Source organism: Martes martes, assembly GCF_963455335.1.
Source record: "Martes martes genome assembly, chromosome: 9".
NCBI classification, from domain to species: domain Eukaryota; kingdom Metazoa; phylum Chordata; class Mammalia; order Carnivora; family Mustelidae; genus Martes; species Martes martes.
In genome coordinates, this window is record NC_137896.1 from 25,284,515 (window position 1) to 25,306,202 (window position 21,688).

Consider the following 21,688-nt stretch of genomic DNA (forward strand, 5'->3'; position numbering starts at 1 on the left):
AAATATCCCACTGCCTGGAAGCATCAATTTACTTAACCACAATCCTAGCACTTAAGCTGTTTCTGATATTTTACTGTGAAAAAAACTAGGCCCACATCCTTTCACATGTGGGAAAGTGTATCTGTAAGATAAATTTCTAACAGCGTAACTGCTGGCTCACAGGATACATGCATTTGTGATTTCAACAGACACTTAGGACAGCGCGAACAATTTTTTTAGTTGTGAGGGTGACCTATTCCCTGCCAACAAAGGAGTGTGAGAATGTGAGGCAGTGATGGGCCAGTCTGTGGCTTATGTGCTGTATGTTAATAAATATTGAGTCAATATGTTCTCCCATTAAGCTTTTATCAAAAATTCGGCTGCTGCTAAGCACATGGAAACATGGAAAGTTATTTTTTGTACTTTCTAGTCATTACATGTAATCAAATAATGTCTAGAATGTCTAGATGTCTAGACTAAGAGCTAGAAGACCTCTAATCTTCTTGGAACCCATTTTCTATAAAATTGGTAAGACAGGGATAATTCTCCTTCTTTATGGATGATTTTAAGGCTAAGGGGTACTTACAAAGGTGGAAGTACTTTATGAACTAACATAAAGCTGGATTAAAATAAACCAATACAGATTCATCCAAAACCCTCATCAAAGGGTCATTCCAGAGATTACTGGTGAGCCCTAACTTTTATTCTCTTGTTCAGTTTGTAGTCATTACCCTAAAAAAAAAAAAAAATCAGATTAAACTGAGATCCAAATACCTAATCAATGTTCCATTAGTAGTGAAGCTCATGGGGTAACTGGGTGGCTTAGTCAGTGAAGCATCCACCTTCGACTCAGGTCATGATCCCAGTGTCCTGGGATGGAGCCTCACATCAGGCTCCCTGCTCAGCCTGCTTCTGCCTCTACTGCTCCCCCTACTTGTGCTTGCTCATTCTTGCTCTCTCTCAAATACATAAATAAAATCTTAAAAAAAAAAAAAAAAAAGTGAAGCTCAAGCCATTTAAGGAAAGCCATGTAAAAGTCCCTCATTCCTCACCTGTTATGTGCTATTACCATTTTGAGAAGAAAGAAATGGATGTTAGAATGGCCAGTCTGCTTACTACATCTCCCTTTCTCTTCCAGGGCAATGGCCCCCAAGCTACCACTGCAGCTGTGACCCGAGCCTGTCTCTACCTCCATGTCAGCAGAGACCTGCAAAAGCTGTCCAGGTGCCAAGTTCAAACCCCAGCCCCCTGAGCCTTCTCTGGGGAGGCCTCTGCTGCAGCGCATAGGATGGTTTACACAAGGTCCTAGACTCAGAGTAAGAAATGGTAGGGGTGGGGGTAAGGAGGTGACGGGCTGGCTCAGTTGGTGGAGCCTGCAATTCTCTTGATCTCTGGGTTGTGAGTTCGAGCCCCACATTGGGTGATTACTTAAATAAATAAAACTTAAAAAAAAAAAGGTTGGGGGGGTTGGTAAGTGGCAAATGCATCAGTGGAGAGATTAATTTTTCTGCCTTGCATACTCCTAAAGAGGCAGAACTGCCCAGTTCTTACCTACCAGAACAATGTGGCCCCAAGTCTGTTTAAAAAAAAAAAAAAAAAAAAAAGCCTGCAGCAGGGTGACCTTGATGTTCAGCTGCTTGTGTTAGAGCACGGTCTATTTTTTGAGCTCTCCGAAATGATAAAAACAAAGGTATGATAATGACCTACAATCATGTTTAAAATGTTTTAAAAAGAAGAATTCCCAAAGCCTGCATCCCCTTAATTAAATCTCAACTCAGAACACAGAACACCATTTCTTTTCAGAACCCACTGAGCTCGACTGAACTAGTCATGTATTATTGACGTAGAACTTTGGGAAGATGGGCTAATTTAATTTCCTGCCACCAGGGCTTAAAAACTTGCTGTGGGTCCTCCTCAAAGAAGAGGGTTTTCTTGGAAGGATGCCCTGACACTCTTTCTTTACTTTATTACCTTCCTTATTCTCCTTCTAGCCGGTCTAATTACAGTGATAAATCTTTAAAGGAACTCACGGCATTGCCAGGAAAGAAGCAACCATAGGTCAGCAGCTTGTCACCTTCATCCTGAAGACATTTTCTGTTAGAACTTGTTATTCCAACATGAACAACCACAGTCTGAACAAAACCCATGAAAAACCGCATCTCTCCCCAACTTCACCCCTTTTGTCCACTGAGGAAGTCAGTTTCACATTGCTCATGGCAGTGACCTCTTCCAGATGGCTCTCCAGCCCTTACAGTTGGATTAATGCACCCTCACCTTTGCTAGTTGTCACAGAGTCTTACCTCAAATTCTAGAACTAGGTGTGGGTTAGAATCGCACTATTGGCTTCCTACAGAGATTCTAGGACAGAGGTCACAAACTGGTCACATTCTACCTGAAGCATTTCACTCGGACCATTTTATTTGTTAAAAAAGAAAAAAAAAGCCTCAGCAATTCCATTACTATGTATGTGTATATCCTAGTGAAAAACCTTTTGCACATGTACACAAGGAAACATGGACAAGAATGCTTCCTGCAGCATGTTAAAATAGAAAAATGGGAAACAACCTCGATATCTATTTTCAGGGGAAGTGAAAAATAACATATGGTGTAATCATATCATAGACACTATACTATTCAGTAGGTAAAAGGAATGCATTAGAGCAGGGGTCAGCAAACTATAGCCCATGGGCCAAACCAAGCCAACAACCTGTTTTTTGTAAATAAAATTTTATTGGAACATGCCATAACCCTTTGTTTACATATTATCTATGGTTGCATTAGCTATAAAATGGCAGGGCTGAGTAGCTGTAACAGAGACAGGCTGGCTCACAAAACCTAAAATATTTACTGCCTGATCTTTTCCAGAAAAAGTCTGCCAACCCCAAATTAGACTTATATAAATTTACATGGAAAAATAAACAGGCTGAGTGAAAAAACAAGTGCAGAGCGATAATTATGATTAAAAATTTACAGAACAATATGGTGTTCATGGAATTGCATTTATGTATATGTAAGTAGTAAAAAAATGTTGTACCCCTGAAGCAAATAATACATTATATGTTAGTTAAAAAAAAAAGATATACAATAATTTATGATAGCAGCTGCCCAAATTGGGCAGGGTGAGAAGTGGAGAATGGGATTAAAAATGGGAAGGATAAAAAAAAAAAATGGGAAGGATATTTCAATTTTATCTATAATAGTTTATCATTTCTCTTAAAAAAAAAAAAAATACAGGGAGGGGCCCTGGACTGGCTCAGTTGGTGGAGTGAGTGACTCTTGATCTCAGGGGTTATGAATTAAAGCCCTGTGTTGGAAGTTAAGTATACTTAAAACAAAACAAATGGGAAATGAGGCTTGAAGAAAATAAGAGAAAATGTTAACAGCTGTAAATCCTGATTATTTCTCATATTATTCTCTGAATGTTTAAAATTTTCTCAAAAATGTTTTCTCAAAAAAACAAAAACAAAAACAAAAACAAACCCCTCCAAACCCTACCAATTTCACATTTAAAAAAAAAAAAACAGGTCTGGGGCACCTGGGTGGCTCAGTGGGTTAAGGCATCTGCCTTCAGCTCAGGTCATGATCTCAGGGTCCTGGGATCGAGCCCCGCATCGGGCTCTTTGCTTGGCGGGGAGCCTGCTTCCTCCTCTCTCTCTCTCTCTTTGCCTACTTATGATCTATCTGTCAAATAAATAAATAAAATCTTAAAAAAAAATGCTTCCTCTTTCTTAAAAAAAAAAAAAAGAGAGAAAAAAAAACAGGTCTTCTGCTTCTCTTGAAGAATGGGAATATCTGACAGCCCCTGGCCCATGCACTAACTGCAGCAATGGGAGCTGAGAAACAGCTGCCTCTTTGGAGGACCTGACCTCTCCAATCCTCCCCAATCCTGTTCCCTATGTCTCATTCCCAGCATGCTTTGCTCATTTGTACTTCCTGCCTGGCTCCTATAGGCATCTCTGTCTATAACCAAATTCATGTTCACATGATCTGACTAGAAAGGCCTGCCATGCTAGCCCATCTTTTTATTTTTTATTTTTTTATTTTTAAATTATTTTAAAAGATTTTATTTATTTATTTGACAGAGAGAGAGAGAGATCACAAGCAGGCAGAGAGGCAGGCAGAGAGAAAGGGGAAAGCAGGCCTCCTGCTGAGCAGAGAGCCCCATGTGGGGCTCGACCCCGGGACCCGGAGACCACAACCCGAGCTGAAGGCAGAGGCCCAACCCTCTGAGCCACCCAGGCACCCCTAGCCCATCTTTTTAAATGACACTTACCAAGGTCCTGTAATGACATGGAAAATGTTTATCATAAATGAAAAAGCAGTTTACAAAACTGAATGCATGCAATCACAATTCTATAAAAATAAGACACATCACAACATCAACAGTGGTCCACTTTAGGTGATGGGACTAGAGGTGATTTTCCCTGCTTCTTCAACATTCCTGTGTTTTCCAAATGTTCTTTAATGAGTACGCGGTATCTTCAAATGGGAAAAAAAAGGCCCAGCAATTTACCGGAAACAGGCCTGCAAGTGCACACTAATGCATCTTTAATCAATGCACTCCAACACAGTGTCCTTTAAGAACAGACCAGGCAACCACCTGCGAACTGCCTGGCCAGGAGTTCAAGGACTCAGAGTGTCTGGGAGGCAGCTGAAGTCATGTGGGCCATCCAAAAAACCACTGCAACTCTCAAGCAAGAAAATAAAGCAACTCCCTATTAAGCAGCCCAAAACAACTCCCTGTGCAAGTTTCTCCCAGGGGAAGTGGCTGCTTCTACTCTGTATCCACCTCATCACCATCAACACCATTCTCTCACAGCCTCTGCTAAGTGTTTTGAAGTACCAGGGCTCCTTGTTTGCAATCCCTGAACCACCCCAAGAGGGCAAGTCCAATTCTGGGCCCCTGGCTCCCATAATGGCCAGTGATCACTACAGGAGTTACGCAATTTTCAAAGCAGGATTATTCAGCACCTGTTTAAAAAGAACTTCACTGCCCTGCAGAACTTTTACAAGCACACTGGATTTGTGTTGAGGGAACACTTCTATATCTGCTTACATATGCATAAAATACATTTGAAGGGATATTCATGAGCCAGAAAACAACACTGGTTGCCCGTAGGGAAAAAGCTGTATTGTGAGGGCCAAGTGTAGGAGAGAAACTTCGTATGTCTACCCTTTCCATCTCTTGAGTTTGGTTTCTTTTTTAAGATTTTATTTATTTATTTGACAGAGAGAGATCACAAGTAGGCAGAGAGGCAGGCAGAGAGAGAGGAGGAAACAGGCTCCCCGCTGAACAGAGAGCCTGATGCAGGCCTTGAATCCAAGACCCTGAGATCATGACCTGAGCCGAAGGCAGAGGCTTAACCCACTGAGCCACCCAGGTGCCCCCGATCTCTTGAGTTTTAAATCGTAGGAGTATACTGTGTGGTCAGAAAAGTAAAATTACGGGAAAAAGAAGATGGATAAAGTTGGGGAAGTTAATTAGTAAACTAATATCCATGTCTTTTCTTCTTTTCTTTCTTTTCTTCTTTTCACTGGCCACCATGGACATAAGGTAATAAAATGTTTTGGGATGCCTGGCTGGCTCAGTTGGTGGAGCGTGCGACTCTTCATCTGAGTCATGAGTCTGAGTCCCATGCTGGGTGTAGAGATTTCTTATAAAAATAAATAAATATTTTTTAAAAAAATAATAAAAATAAATAAATATATATATATTTTTTTAAGTTTCAGTTGATGAACAAAGGGCCCTAGGAGTAAAAGTACTTATCTCAACTTTCTGGAGAAGGGTCATAAAGCCCTTCCATGGGGTCTACGGCAATGGCAACTTTGATATTCTAATGTCATTACAGTCTGTCATGTAGCCTCAGTCCTAAAGGCATTTAGAGCAAAGATGGCAAAATACCAGACTAATAAAATATAGTCTGTTGTTATTACAGGCAATGTTTATAGCCAGATAGTTGTGCAAACTGTCTAAAAACTTTTTAAACTGTCCCTTATAGTACATATGAGAGCCACAGCTTCTCAAACTGGCAAAGACTATTTGAGAAGAGTTGGAGTAATCAATACCTTCAGTCAATCGATCAGTCAATTCAATCGATCAATCGATTGAAACGTAATACTCAGAATGTTATAATCCCTTGAAACAGCAACTCCATTTCTTGGAAGTATTTTAAGGACATTAGTAGTGGAATATATGTGCAAGATGTATATACATGTTTATAATTATTACAGTACCCTCTCTGACCACCTAAATATTCATTAGTAAAGGACTGGTTATGACACACCTCTACAATGGGAAGTTACGCAGTCATCAAATTGGCAATACACCTCTAAGTATTTAGTTATAGGAAGATGTTCATGACATTTTGCTGATAAAGGCTACCAAACAGAAGAGGTATTATGATGTGATTTATGTTTACATGTGTACATGCACATGTTCAGAGAAAGATCTCAGGGAAATGGTATAAAGTCATGGTTAAAAGCATGAGCTTTAGTGTTCAACAAGACAGAGTTTGAATTTCTGCACTGCCACATAGCTACAAAATCTTGAGAGTTACAGAAGTCATAGCTTCTTACATAAAATGCAGTTAATAACACCTACCTTAAAGAAATGTTCTATGGATTACATAAACTAATAAATGCTCAATGCTTAGCCTAGTGCAAGATGTGTAATGAACGCTCAGGGAATGCAAGCAACACTGATCTCAGGGGTGAGCTTGCAAGCGATTTTTTTTTTTTTTTTTTTGCTTTCTTTGGCCTTTTTGATAGGTACATACATTTTGTTTCTTATAATCAAGTGGGAGGACTGCAATAAAGCTATTTTTTCTTTGGGGGAAAAAAGTTTAGCACCTTGATTTCTGGTTAAGTGTCTTGGGAAGACAGGCTACTTATCTGAAAAAAAAAAAACCTACAAAGGCCACATAAAAGAAACATGAACAAATAAATTCTTGTCCTAAATTCAAATTGGCGCCAGGCATGCCCTATCATTTGATAACCCAAACAGGCAAACAAAGAAAGCATTTATCTAGGGGGAAAAAGAGGGAAAGAAATCCCCCCCCCTTTTTTTAATCCAGTTGTGAAACATTCACAAAATACATTAAAAATATATTCAAATCTAGAGGATACTCCTCATTAGAATCAGTGCGGGTCTGGGGTTTTGTTATATTCAATAGTCACAACTCATAGTTTGTCAAGAGTTTAATGTAGGGACACTTGGGTGGTTCAGTTGGTTAAACATTTACCTTCGGCTCAGGTCATGATCCTAGGGTCCTGGGATCAAGTCCCGCATCTGGCTCCTTGCTCAGAAGGGAGTGCTTCTCCCTCTATCTGCTGCTCCCCCTTCTTGAGTGCTCTCTCTCTTTGACAAATAAATAAATAAAATCTTAAAAAAAAAATTTAAAAAATAGTTTAATGTATATTCCTCTTCTAATCCTCAAAATCACCCTAGGAGGCATAGAGGTATTAGCCTTATTTTAAAAAAAGGATGGGAGATTCAGAGAAATTAATCTGCTCAAGGCAATTAAGTGGAACAGTCAAAATTCAAAACTAGGCTTATCTTATTAAAGACCTACATATGAACTTACTCTGAACACAAACACATATATATATGTACATGTGTGTATCAATATATGCATAGATTACAATAATTCAAGTCATATAGGTAAGTATACAGTAAACAAGTAATCTTCCCCCTACCCCTTGGAGAGATACTCAATGCATTTGCAAAGCATTAATATTAATATATCTATATTGCTCTCCCACCTTTCTTTCTTTCTTTCTTTTTAACTCAATCATACGTATACTATGAATATTCTCCATTTTACTTTACAGATCAATGAGGTAATTTCTGCACCACCTCCCCCTTTAAACAGCTGCCCAGATGTCATAGTGTGGTTGCTTTATAACGTTTTTGATGGGGCACCTGACTGGCTGAGCCAGTAGAGCAACTCTTGATCTCAGGGTCATGAGTTCCAGCCCCACAGTGGGTGTAGTTTACTCCAAAAAATAAAATAAAATAAATTTATAATATATTTGATTATTCAACTCCTGAGGGATCTTCTCATGGTTTCCGGTCTTTTGCTACCGCACACAATGCTGTGGGAATATCCTGAGCATACACCTTTAACTACAGGTAGGAGTAAGGAGCAGGATCCTTTCCCAGAGGTGGAAAAGCTACACACATTCCTCTCTTGTCAGAGGGTGCCATCTTACCCCAGTAACAGTCCCCCTGCTGTCTCACTAATTCCCCCACCACCAGTGCACCCTGTTGCCCACACCAGCCCAACATACAGAACTTACACTCTCAACCACCACGAGACTATAAAGCCAGACAAGCCTTTCTGCCAGGAACTTCTTATTGGATGTACTAATCCAGGAAAGAAATAAAGTTGTTTCCCTACTAAAAATGTACACTCTGTTGATGTAAGACACTTAAATCAACCAAATATAACATCTGGCTCTTGACTGGGGCCCTTTTTGGATCTTGATTCATACAAGTCAACTGTTACAAAATGTATGAGACAATCAGGGACATCTGAACTGGATATTAGATGATGTTAAAGAATTATTATGGGGCACCTGGGTGGCTCAGTGGGTTAAAGCCTCTACCTTCAGCTCAGGTCATGATCCCAGGGTCCTGGGATTGAGCCCCACGTCAGGCTCTCTGCTCAGTGGGGAGCCTGCTTCCTCCTCTCTCTCTGCCTGCTTCTCTGCCTACTTGTGATCTCCATCTCTCAAATAAATAAAATCTTTAAAAAAATTATTACCTTTTTTTAGGTGTGAAAATGTGTTCTTTAAAGAAATTTCTTCCTTTTAGGCATACACACAAAAGTGTTTTCAGATAAAGTTATGTGTTGTCTGGGATCACAATAAACCAGGGTAGGGCGGGGTGGATGGGAGGTTATGGGTAGAACAGAAATGCCATGTGTTGATAACTGCTGGAGGTGGGTAACGGGTTCATGCCTCATTATACTATTTTATTTTTATGTATGCTTGGAATTTTCCAAAATGAAAAAAAAAAAAGCCTTCTGACCAATGCTTTTCTTTTCTTTTTTTTCTTTTTTCTACTTTTAAGAAATTTATAATTGTGGGGGTACCTGCCTGGCTCAGTCAGTTAAGCATCTACCTTCAGGTCAGGTCATGATCCCAGGGTCCTGGGATGGACCCTGGATCAGAGTCCCCACTCAGTGGGAGGCCTGCTTCTTCCTCTCCCTCTACCTGCTGCTCCTCCTGCTTGTGTGCTCTCTGTCAAATAAACAAATAAAATCTTTAGGGGAGCCTGTGTGGCTCAGTGGGTTAAGCCTCTGCCCTTGGCTCAGGTCATAGTCTCAGGGTCCTGGGAATGAGCCCTACATGGGGCTCTCTGCTCAGCGGGGAGCCTGCTTTCCTCTCTCCCTCTGCCTGCCTCTCTGCCTACTTGTGATCTGTGTCAAATAAATAAAATCTTTATAAATAAATAAATAAAATCTTAAAAAAAAAGAAATTTTTAATTATAGTAAAAAAAAACCCACACTTACATAAAATGTACCCTCTTAACCATTTTTAAGTGTACAGTTCAGTAGGTGTCAATTACATCTACATTGTTTTGTAACAGATCTCTAGAACTTTTTCATCTTGCCAAACTGAAACTCTATACCTATTAAACAAAAACTCCCCGTTTTCCCCTCTCCCCAGCCCCTGGAAACCACCACTGCACCTCCATGTTGTATCATGTGACAAGATCGCCTTGTTTTTGGAAGGCTAAATGATACCCTATTGTACATATATGCCACATTTTTTTAATCCACTAATCTGTCCATGGACATTTGGACTAGTTCCACCTCCTGGGTATTCTGAATAATGCTATAGTGAACATGGCTGTGCTCAATGACTTTTCATTTTTTAAAAAATGTTTTTATTTGAAAAAAAGAAAGTTTTTATTTGAGAGAGAGAGAGAGAGTGCAGTGCACAAGCAAGGGGAGGGGTGGAAGGAGAGGGAGAGAGCAAATCTCAAGCAGACCAGGACCCTGAGATCATGACCTGAGCTGAAATCAAGAGTCGGATGCTTAACTGATGGAACCACCCAGAAGCCCCTCAATGACATCTCATTTTTTTTTTAAGATTTTATTTATTCATTTCACAGACAGAGATCACGAGTAGGCAGAGAGGCAGGCAGAGAGAGAGGGAGAAGCAGGCTCCCTGCAGAGAGCCTGACGCCGGGGCCCGATCCCAGGACCCTGGGATCATGACCAGAGCTGAAGGCAGAGGCTTTAAATCACTGAGCCACCCAGGCGCCCCAATGACGTCTCATTTTAATCAGACTGCCTTCCAGCTGGGCAGAGAGCCACAGCAAAATCTACATTTAGAAGAGGGAAGTGGCCCGGAATACGGAGGGAGAGATCCCGGCACATCAGAGATTGAAACCCAGGCCCACTGTCCCAGCTCTGGGGCTCTGCATGAGTTCCCTCAGCCCTCCCAGCCTATCTGCTGCCTGTAAAATGGGAAGACCACCAACACCAGGCCTGCTGCCACGGGGGCTGTGTGAGGATCCGAGGAGACAAGCATTACAGGGCCTGACCTGCAGGAGGGGCTTCCGCCCCGAACCAATTTAGAGGAGAAAAGTCCTGAGATGGGGAGTGGGAAGTAACCTGGCACACCAAGTTAATAAGTGGCAAAATACCCAGAAACCAGGTCTACCTGGCTCCAAAGTTCATGGCCTTTTTTCCACACCAGCCCGAGATATCAGTCATCAGGTTTTCTCTTCACATTTTTTTTTTTTTTTACCATTTCCAGGCTCCACCTGTATTATTATTTACTTAAGGTTTTTCTTTAAATCTACTTTCTTTTTTTTTAATCTACTTTCTTTTAACCCAAATTTATTCTTAAAAGAAACTTTATATCACTAACATGCTAGAAAATCAGTATCACATGCTGTAAGTAGAAGGTAACTATGAAAATAAATACAAGGACACATAACAATGTTACTCAGTTCTAGCCAGCAGGGCAGCTTCCCTAAGGACTGAGGTCTGATCTCTCCCGGTTGGAAAGCCAGCTTAGCAAGTGTTAAGAAACAGACAGGAACCAAACAAATACTCTTCTAGACAGCAGAATAATCTAATGAGCTTAAAATGGAATAATGCTCGGTACACCTGGGTGGGTGCCACTGGTTAGGCTCCGACTCTTGGTTCTGCCTCAGGTCATGATCTCAGGGTCCTGACACTGCACCCTGCTTGGGCTCCATGCTTTATGCTGAGTGTGGAGTCTGCTTAGAGTCTCTCTCTCTCTTCCTCTGGCCCTCCCTCTCCTCAAATAAATAAATCTCTCTCTTTTTAAAATTTTTTTTTAAAGATTTTTATTTATTTATTTGACAGAGATCATAAGTAGGCAGAGAGGCAGCCAAGAGAGAGAGGAGGAAGCAGGCTCCCTGCTGAGCAGAGAGCCTGATGCAGGGCTCGATCCCAAGACCCTGGGATCATGACCTGAGTCGAAGGCAGAGGCTTTAACCCACTGAGCCACACAGGCGTCCCAAATCTCTCTTTTTTAAAAGACGTTATTTATTTATTTGAGAGACAGAAAGTGAGTGACAGAAAGAGAGTACAAGCTGGAGGAGGCACATAGGGAGAGGGAGAAGCAGGCTCCCCCCTGAGCAGAAAGCCCAATGTGGGACTCAATCCCAGGACCCCGGGACCATGACCCAACTGAAGGCAGACACTTAACCAACTGAGCCACCCAGGCATCCCTCAAATAAATAAATCTTTAAAAAAAAAAAAAAGGGAATAATACTCATCATGCCATTCAAGGTAATTTAGGATGTTGTATTTGAGTGCCACCAAAAATCTTCTCTTGTCCCACTCTGGTTTAACTCTACAGAATCTAACCCCCTCTAGATTCCCAAAATCAGAATCCCATTTTATCAAAATTTCTGGTGATCTGTGTGTACACTAATGTTGGAGAAACTCTGCCTACATGTGCTACCTCTAGAGTAAACAGTTCCCAAAGTTCATGAAGCAGAATATCCTATAAATTACAGGATTTGTTTCAGTAATGTGACGATGGAAATACTTTTTTTAAAAACCCTCTCCAAAAGTCCACCAGTACTGTCATGGCTCACTGCCCACGTCCACAACAATATGTGTGCTCTCCCAGCTCACACAGTGCCCACATCTGACAATGTATGTACAGCATTTCTGGTTAATGCCACCAACCAACCAACTGTCTGTTCAGGGAATGGAGGGTTGAAATAGGACCACCTGCTGGGTCTTACACACTGGAAATTTTTTATCAAAAAGAAAAGTAATTAAGGACAAACAGCAAAGAAGGCTAAGAAAAATTACTAAAAGATCCTTAGGGATCTTTTATATTTCAATATAATTGAATTATATTTCAATAAAGCTGGGGTTTTTAAAACTTATTTTAGAAGCGCCTAATAAAATTTTAAGAAGGAAAATGAACACTTCTCCTTTAGAACTTTTTCAAGTTCTAACTTTCCCCAAAGTATTTATTTAGAATTGTTCTCTTATGCAGCTGAGAGAGAAGCAGAGATATCCATTAAAGCACTATATGTGATTATAAAAAGTTGGAAACAAACGCCCAATGCTAGGGAGAGTTTACTATAAACATGGAAACGTGGTTACGAAATGTTAAATGAACATTTCCAAGTGGAAAATGAAAGGTCCGCTCTGAGTACATTTATCTGAAAGTGTATTTGTAAGTAGACAAGTGTGCTGAAATTGACATAGGATACCATTTTCACTGGTAATCCCTCCCCACCAAATTGTAATAATATCTGCTTTTGCAACTTTATTTAGACACTGCCTTGTTCAAAACATTATTGAAGGAGGCTACCTTTATAATTAACAATTTTAAACAATTAAATCATCTAGTTTAAGGAAATTGTCAGAAGTGCAGACAAAGGTGTATGCACAAGATAATCAAGATGTTCTCTGTAGCATAATTTATAATATTCAATATTGAAACTAGCCTAAAGACAATAATAGGGGAAACAAGTAACAACTGTACATCCCAGAGAAAAAAATATATTTAGGATATATCTGCCTTTGGATAGTAAGATGTTACAGTGATTAGTTCTGGGTGGTAGGATTTAAAGTGAATCTTTGAAAGCCTTTTTTTTTTTTAAAGATTTTATTTTTACATGACCTCCATACCCAACATTGGGCTCAAACTCACAGCCCCGAGATTAAGAGTCGCATGCTCCACCGCCTGAGCCAGCCAGGAGCCCCCAAAGTGAATCTTATTTAATCTTTTCAGGACTTTCCTCATTTTTCCTCAGCACAAATTCACTATTTTTATAATGAGGAAGGAAAATTATATTTTAAAAATGCTGGAAAATAAATAAATAAATAAATAAATCATTTAAAATGCTGGCAACCTAAGAAATAAGGAAGGAAAAACATGATGTATTTCTTAGGCTAGAATCTGATTCGTTACTGCAGATCTTGCAAAACCAGTAATTAAGCACTATCTTCTTGCAGTTATTATAAGTAACCCGAACTGATACTTCGTCTCACCTGAATGGAATCTTTTGTGATTTACTAGCTAGGTTTTTTTGCTTAGGTTATTGAAATGTGTTACAAAGTAATGACTACTGCAATCCACTCTACTGCTGGAGACTGTGCTAGAAGCTTTTAGTTTCTATTTACTTTATTCCCACACGGAAGCCCCAAAGAAAGCAGTTCCTGGAACCACTGCTGAAGGTGATCTGAAGGACCCCAGAGTAGGTAAGAGCAGGTCGTGTCTCTACTCCCAATAATCACTACAGTTTCTAGTTCCCTTGGACCGGCTTCCATTTATACACTGTTCAGAGATGACAAAATGCAAATGCTGCAAATACCCTGCCAAAAACTTTAAAAATAAAACCACACCCACCACAATTATCACTGGGTGCTCTCTAATGCAAACTCTGATTTAAATAAATCAGCATACTAAAGATAGATCTGCCTGTGTGTGAAGAGCTCAGTGCCTGCAGTGTGACAAAGTGTGGAGACACAATGTGTCACCATGACTAACTGAGCCTTAAACATGAGCATCCCGAGCTGCAATGCAGATGTGTGACACTAATAAGATGAGCTGATTGCAATCAATGATCTCTGGCTGCCAAGAAATCTGGTCTAAAAGCCCCGCCCTGGAAGGTCTGGGTGAAAGCCCAGCATGAAGTCACCAAGGGAGAAGAAAATACCACTCAGCTCCTTGCTCAGTCTTCCAGGCAGGGCTGGAAGAGCCTTAGAAGGCTGTCCCAGGGGGCGCCTGGGTGGCTCAGTGGGTTAATCCTCTGCCTTCGGCTCGGGTCATGGTCTCAGGGTCCTGGGATCGAGCCCCACATGGGGCTCTCTGCTCAGCAGGGAGCCTGCTTCCCCCTTTCTCTCTGCCGGCCTCTCTGCCTACTTGTGATCTTTCTCTCTCTGTCAAATAAATAAAATAAAATCTTTAAAAAAATAAAAATAAAAAAAAAAAAAAAAAAAAAAGAAGGCTGTCCCAGGCCCTTATTTTGTGTATATAGAACCTGAAGGCCAGAGAGATTGAGTTACTTGCCCCAGGTCACACAGCAAATGGCAGAATCGCTACTAAAATTCTTGCCCCAACTCCTCAGATCCTACCTCCTTTTCACACCAGAATTTCCCATGATGGCATACCTTGACCAAGAAATCTAAGACTCTGGGGAGATCAGGAGATATTGAAAGGAAAATAATGAGCCCAAGGGGCAGAGAGGGAAAACCGAGGCTCCACAAAACTGAAGTCTTCGCAGTCAGTCAGCGGGTGGTACAGGACTTGGGCTGCCCTCTTCTCACCCATACAGATGTTATCACCACCATCAAGAAACAGTGTAGGGCCAAATGACTCAGTACAAACAGTACAAGCTCAGTTCCCACCCGCGTCAGCTGTTTTGGCCTTGAGTGTTGGACTGCTAAGAAGTGTCAGAGGTGGCTTATCTTATAAATTGGAAATCTGTTTACTGACTATGGTCAAGTGATTGACATCCAGGTTCAGTTAATATAGCTCAAGGTTTTTTCCCCTGATTTCCTCGAACACTCTTTGAAGTCACTTTTTTTTTTTTAAATGAATAGGGTATGTTTTTTGTTTTTTGTTTTTTAAAGATTTTATTTATTTGTTTGACAGAGACACAGTGAAAGAGGGAACAGAAGCAGGGGCAGAGGGAGAGGGAGAAGCAGGCTTCCCGCTGAGCAGGGAGCCCCATGCGGGGCTCAATCCCAGGGCCCTGGGATCATGAGCCGAGCCAAAGGAAGACGCCTAACAACTGAGCCACCCAGGCGCCCCTCAAGTCACTTTTTCATCAGCATTTGACATTGGTTACCCACGAAGAGAAGAGAAGGGCTCCAGACAAGACAGCAAGGATATACTGTCCCCCTGAAAGATGAATGAACTCAGTGATAGAAGGAGGAACGGACTTGGACTCAGAAGATCTGGGGAAGTTATTTCACTTTTGTATGCCTCTACTTTCCTCTTCTGGAAAGTGTGATTCATATCAGTACCCATGTTCGGGGCTGCCTTGAGGACTAAATGAGACAACCTGTGTCAAGCACTTATGACAGTGCTTGGCTGGATAAATGTTGGCTAGTCCTATTACTTTTATTATCATTATCATGGGGAAGACCTAGTTTTGCCACTTATTACCAAAGGAGTGCACCTGAAACTCTTAATTCATGCAGGACACACTGAGGGTGTTGGTAAAATACAGGCTGGTGAATTATCTAGGTCCAGATTTCTAACAAGCTTCCAGGGGCCATGGGTACTTCCGTCATGCAAAACACACTCTGAGAAGCAAGGATCTACCTAACCCAGCACCTAACAGATGCCTAACACTAACAAAAACAAATGACCTTTTAGCATCTCAGTGCCTCGTCTGTAAACTGAGGGTAGATCATATTCCACATGATCTCCACTGACGGGCATTAGTAAATAAGAATGCACAGGAAAGAGCATTCTGAACTGCTCTACAAGTGGAGGTGGTGGGATTATCAGTTTTACTATTCCCAGCGTGGAACTAACAACATTGTAAAGCCTAAATTTGTAAGAGCAATTATTAACATGTATGAAAAAAAGGCTTGAATTCTCTTGCTCAGAAGAGATCCTCCATTCAAGGATCCTCTAGGAATTCTGGCAGGACACAACAGCTTTTCAAGGGATCCCCAAATCAAAAGCTCTGAAACTTTAGAAATGTCATTTGATGGCCAAGGAAAGAACCACTTTGGCAGGGAAACTGTGGCCATGTGAGGCACCGACGGTGAGCTTCTCCAGCGATTCCATTCTCTCTCCCCGAGCTGGCCGGCCTCCTTCCAGCCTTCATCAGCCAAGATCTTGAGTCAGGACAGCAATGGCAACAGCATGAGACAGATGGGCACTGCCCTGGCAAAGCCCACGCCTGCCACTCCACAAACTGGCCGAGAGCCAGAGTGCAAGAAGAGCAGGGCTTGGGGGTGTCCAAGGTGGGGGCTTCTGTGAGACGCATCCTCCTGCAGCATGAGCTGGGCTCTCCTCCCCCAGGACTATAAGGTATGATGTTTATGCCTTCTGCCCCTCCAGCAGGTTCAGCGCAAGCCATCGCTCATTCTTCCTCACAGGGCACCTTACCAAAAGTTCTTTCATCATTTTAGAGGCAGATGGCACCACCAACATCTACCTAACTGCTCAGGCCAAAAACCCAGCAGTCATCCTGGATTCCTTCGGCTCTTCTCCCAACTACCATCCTGCTGCTCCTGCCCCCAAAACACCTCCCCAATTCACCCTCCTATACCCATCTCCAGTGCTACTCCTGAAGCAGGCCACCATCACTTCTCTACTGGCCTCCTAACTACCCTTCTGGCTGCCACGCTTATCCCCCTTAAAATTCATTGGCCACAAAGAGGCCAAAGTGATTTAAAAAAAAAAACAAAAAACAGGGATAACTGGGTGGCCTAGTCAAATAAGTGTCTGCCATAGGCTAAGGTCATGATCCCAGGGTCCTAGGATAGAGTCACGTAGGGCTCCCTGCTTAACAGGGAGTCTGCTTCTCCCTTTGCCCCCCCTCCTGCTTGTGTTCTCTTTCAAATAAATAAAAACCTTAAAAAAAAATAGACTATTGTCACTCCCCTTCTTGAAGCCTTCAATGGCTTCCCACGCTTTTAAAATCAAATCACAATCACTTACTCTAGCCTATAAGCCCTGTAAGACCTGAGACCTCTCCATCGGCCCACTCTCCACTTTCCTCCTGTCACCTCCAGCTCACCTGCTGCAGCCGCTCTGAGCCTTTCTTCAGTTCCCAGAACTTACCAAACTTGTTCTCTCAGAGCCTTTTCCCTAGCTGTTCCTTCTACCATATTTCCAAATGGCTGGCCCCTTCTGGCAGCAAATCTCAGCAAAAGTGTCACCACCTTAGGGGCACCTGGGTGGTTCAGTCACTTAAGCATCGGACTCTTGATTTGGGCTCAGGTCATGATCTCGGATTCTGGGATCAAGCCTCACATCAGGCTCCCTGCTCAGCGGGAATCGGCTTGGGAATTCTCTCTCCCTCTGCCACTCCCCACTATACGTGACCACGCAGGTGCGCTCTCTCTTACTAAATTAAATAAATGGACTAAAAATATTGATTAAAAAAAAAGTCACTACTGTACAAAGAGGCCTTCTCTGACCATCTAATTAAAGTAGCAGTGTCAAGGGGCCCCATGGGTGGCTCAGTCATTAAGCGTCTGCCTTCAGCTCTGGTCATGATCCCAGGGTCCTGGGATCAAGCCCCGCATTGGGCTCCCTGGTCAGCCACAAGCCTGCTTCTCCCTCTCCCACTCGCCCTGCTTGTGTTCCTTCTCTTGCTATCTGTCTCTGTCAAGTAAATAAATAAAATCTTTTAAAAATAAATAAAGTAGCAGCGTCCCAATCCCCATAAGAAGCTACTGTTTCTGATATCACTGTTTTAGTGTTTTCACAGTCCTTATTTCTACCCAAATTACCTTGTTCATTTATTGGTTTATTTCTCCATCGCTACCACAGTAAACTGCATGGAAGCAAAGACCTCATCTGCCTCTGAACCATCATATCTCCAGGCTGCAACAGGGGCCGGACACATATGAGGAGCTCAGCAAATGCGACGTGAGTAAAACTGAGTCAGCATAGGGCAAGAGCACTGAACTTGGAGCTGGAAGACCCAATTCCCAGGTGAAACAGGCCACTTACTAGCAGCATGGTTTCTCTCATCTTACGTCCTTTGAGTGCAAAATGAGGATCTTACATCTTCACCTTACCTTCCTTGTAGGGCTACTAATAATACCAAATGAGTGAAGGCACACTTAAACACTTTTGTAAACCAGTAAGCACCATACAGAGAGCATTGTATTATCAACCAGCGCAAGAGAAGGTTCTTTCTCAGGGACCCTGGCACCCAACAGAAGCCTAGAGACACAAAAGAAGACAAGTGGACCAGCAGCTTTACTCTGCAGTAGCGGTAAACACAAGATAGGAATTCATTTAAAGAAGCCAGATCATAGGGCGCCCGGGTGGTTCCCTATGCCTTAAGCGTCTGCCTTTGGCTCAGATCATGATCCCAGGGTCGGGCTCCCTGCTCAGCGGGAAGCTTGCTTCTCCCTTTCCCTCTCCCGCTCCCTCTGCTGTGTTCCCTCATTTGCTCTCTTTGTCAAATAAATAAAATCTTTAAAAAAAAAAAAAAAAGAAGTCAGATCATTTCCAAAGCCAGTGATATGCAAACTAAGTTCTGGGGCCCTTAAAGTATAGGGCATTGGGACTGATTTCCACATCCTCTGTTGTGCTCGGCACCGAGGGGTTTAGTACACATTTACTGAACTGGGAGCTGAGCTACCACCTGACATCCTACCATCAGCTTTCATCTTTCTCCTCAACGCATTCTGGCATGGGGTTGCAGGTTCCTGGAGCCACCCTGTAATAACACTAACATTTACGTGACAGCTACTGTTTCAAGCTTCCAGTGATCTTCTGAGGTTGACGAACCTGGTGCTGTGAGCACATACTCACCAACCGTAAATAGAATATAGAGTATAGGTGCTATGTTAAGCCCAAATAATAACGGCTAACATATATCAAACATGCCAGGCACTTTACGTGTATTAAGCTTAAATGAATCCTCACAACAGCCATACATGGTGGATGCTATTATTATCCCCATTTTACAGATGAGGAAGGCGCAGCACAGAGATGAAGTCTGTTGATCAGTGGCACGCAGGCTGGAGGCGGCAGAGCCAAGTTTTGAACCCAGACACCAGATTCCATGTTGTTAAACCACTAGCTTGCCATCAGAATTGCACAACACTGAAGGGCCCTTCAGATGTCATCTAGCCCTCTTCTTTCATTTTAAAGAGGAGGGAACTGAGGGATAGAGAAGCCCCCTTTTAAACATGCCAGCTCTTTTTTGAGGTCCACACTTTAGATGGTATCTATTTAAATGAAACTTTATATAAGATCTTATTTCCTTCCCACTGGGGGGAAAAAAAGGCTCTAGCCATAGCAGTTAGAAGAAACAGAGAATACCTCGTGGCTTTGTAACAGCTGTTGTTGAGAAAGCAGAGCCATCAGGATACAGGGGAGAAAATATGGGATTTACCTGGAAATGTGTCCAGCTCCACCACTTTATAAAGATAAGGTTCTTAGGCAAGTCATTCACTTTTCTGAGCCTCAGTCTCCTCGTCTGTGAAATGGGGATAACATCACACCTACCTGGCCAAGTCTACGTGAAGATTAAATGAGATAATGTACCTGAGAAGTGCTTCTTAATTATACACTTACAAATAGCGATTAAGCTTTAAGCACCCTCCAAGAGACATTTAAAAAAAAAAAAAAGACACACCCTTTTGCTCCGGAAGGGTCAACAAAGCCCAAGTATTTGAAAATGAGACCATAAGCTCAATCATCTACAAGAACTTGAACTCACGGTCTCCACCACCAGGGCTACTTGCGCAGGGCCGCTTCACCTCCCCTGCTCCGACCAGCATGGAGAAGGAAAACTGGGGGCAGTGGGATGTCAAAAGCGGAGGAATACACATAGGAGCCAGTGCTCTGCACACCTAAATCCTACCCATCTCAAAGTCATCTCCAGGAAGCCTCGCCCAAACCTCCCCACATGCCTCCTAATAAGCTTGCTGGACACTTACTATGCGCCAAACTACCTGACATACCCTGTTTCACGGGCTTCCCTCCGTGGTTCATTAACTCATTTTACAGATACAGAAAAGGCGGCCCAGAGATTAACTTGCCCAAGACAAGGCCACACAATTACTAAATGGAGATGCAGTCTCCTACTCAGACACTCTCGACTTGAAACCGGACTCTTGGTCCTCATGTCAGGGTGCCCTAAGAATTCTCCCTCTCCCCATTCAGGACATTTTCAACGTACACACCTCATCATCTTAACCACTCTGAGCAGCAAGTGTTCGGAGATCCCTGAACGGTCGACCGAAGCCTGACAGGGGAAGGGACTTGCCCAAGGTCACACAGTGAGCCGGGGCAGCGGCGAGGTTCAGACCCCAGGCTCTCGCTTCCCCACCTCTCTCCAGAGCTGGGTCCCTGACCACGGCCGCAGACCCCGCCGGGTGGACCCCGACCCCTCGCGGCGGGTCTGAGGGTCGAGCCGCACCTCCGCCCGAAGGAGGAGGGGCGAGGCCGCCCGGACCGCCGGAGGATACCCGGGAGGCAGGGCATAGGATGCTCCCGCTCGCGAAAGCAGCAGAGGCAGGCGGCGGCTGCGGCGCGGGCCCCCGGGCAGAAGGCGGGCGGCGGGCAGGATGGGCCTGCCCCGCGGCAGCCCGGGCCCCTCCCCGACTCACCTGCGGCACGAGCCGACAGCGGGCGGCGGCGGCGGCGGCGGCGGCGGCGGGGGCGGCGGCAAACCCCGGGCTCAGCCATTCCCCGCTGCCCCGGATGGGGAGAGAAGGCAGCCGCTCACTTCCTTAGCAACCCGGCTCAGCGACCCACTTCCTTAGCAACCGGTGTCAATTTCAATAACTTTATTGGAACACGAGCGGCGAACAGGGAAACCGGCGGAGCGGAGCCAGGCCGGGAACGGTACTGGCGCTTAGTAGGTTCCCAACGCGTCTGGGTCCTTTCACCCACCCAAGAGGTGTGAGGCGAGGGCGTCGTGGAATGCCTCCATCTGCCAGACTATCGTGCCTCAGTTTCTCCATCTGTAAAATGGAACTCGCTGCGTTGGTCGCGCCACAGGATTTCAGCCGCCGTTTGACCTTTCCGAAAGCGCTTTCACATTCATTATCTGACTTAAGTCCTGAACTGCTACTGAGACTGCTCTCATTTAGGGTCACTCAGTCACTCAAGCCGAAAACATTTAGGGATTATTCCTGCCTCTTCCCTCTCCTTCACCCCCTCATCCACTCAGTCACCATATCTCTTAATCTATCTCTCAGATCTCTCTCCCGTCGGTCCACCTTTCTCCATCTTCAGTGCCACCGTACCAGGCCAGGCCGCTCTCCCCTCACCTCTAGATTGGCTGAAATATCTGCTTCTGTTCATGTCCAGCCCTGCCCTGCCAAGCCATTTTTCCCTAAGGCCGCCAGAGGGATCATTTCAAAAGGCAAAAGAAAGCATGTCATGGTCCTGGCTTAACATCCTTTGACGGAACCTCACTGCTCCTAGAATCAAATCCAAAACCCCTATTGCTTCCTACAAAATTGCTATCAATCTGTTCCAGCCACGTTGGTCTGAAAGGCCAGTCTAACCACCACCCCCTCAAGAAGAATCCATA

At 43.4% G+C, this 21,688-nt stretch overlaps 1 protein-coding gene across 2 annotated transcripts in view; it reads right to left on the minus strand.

Moving 5' to 3' along the window:
• KIF3B (kinesin family member 3B) overlaps positions 1 to 20,881 on the minus strand; it is a 43,124-nt gene extending 22,243 nt beyond the window's left edge. The window contains exon 1 of one of the 2 annotated variants that reach the window (XM_080812838.1): positions 20,757 to 20,881. The gene's annotated coding sequence lies outside the window, so the exon portion shown is untranslated. Of the gene's footprint in view, positions 1 to 20,330; positions 20,378 to 20,756 lie in introns of those variants that run through there. The other variant, XM_080812839.1, reaches the window with a different exon arrangement.
• Positions 20,882 to 21,688: the final 807 nt, after the last annotated feature.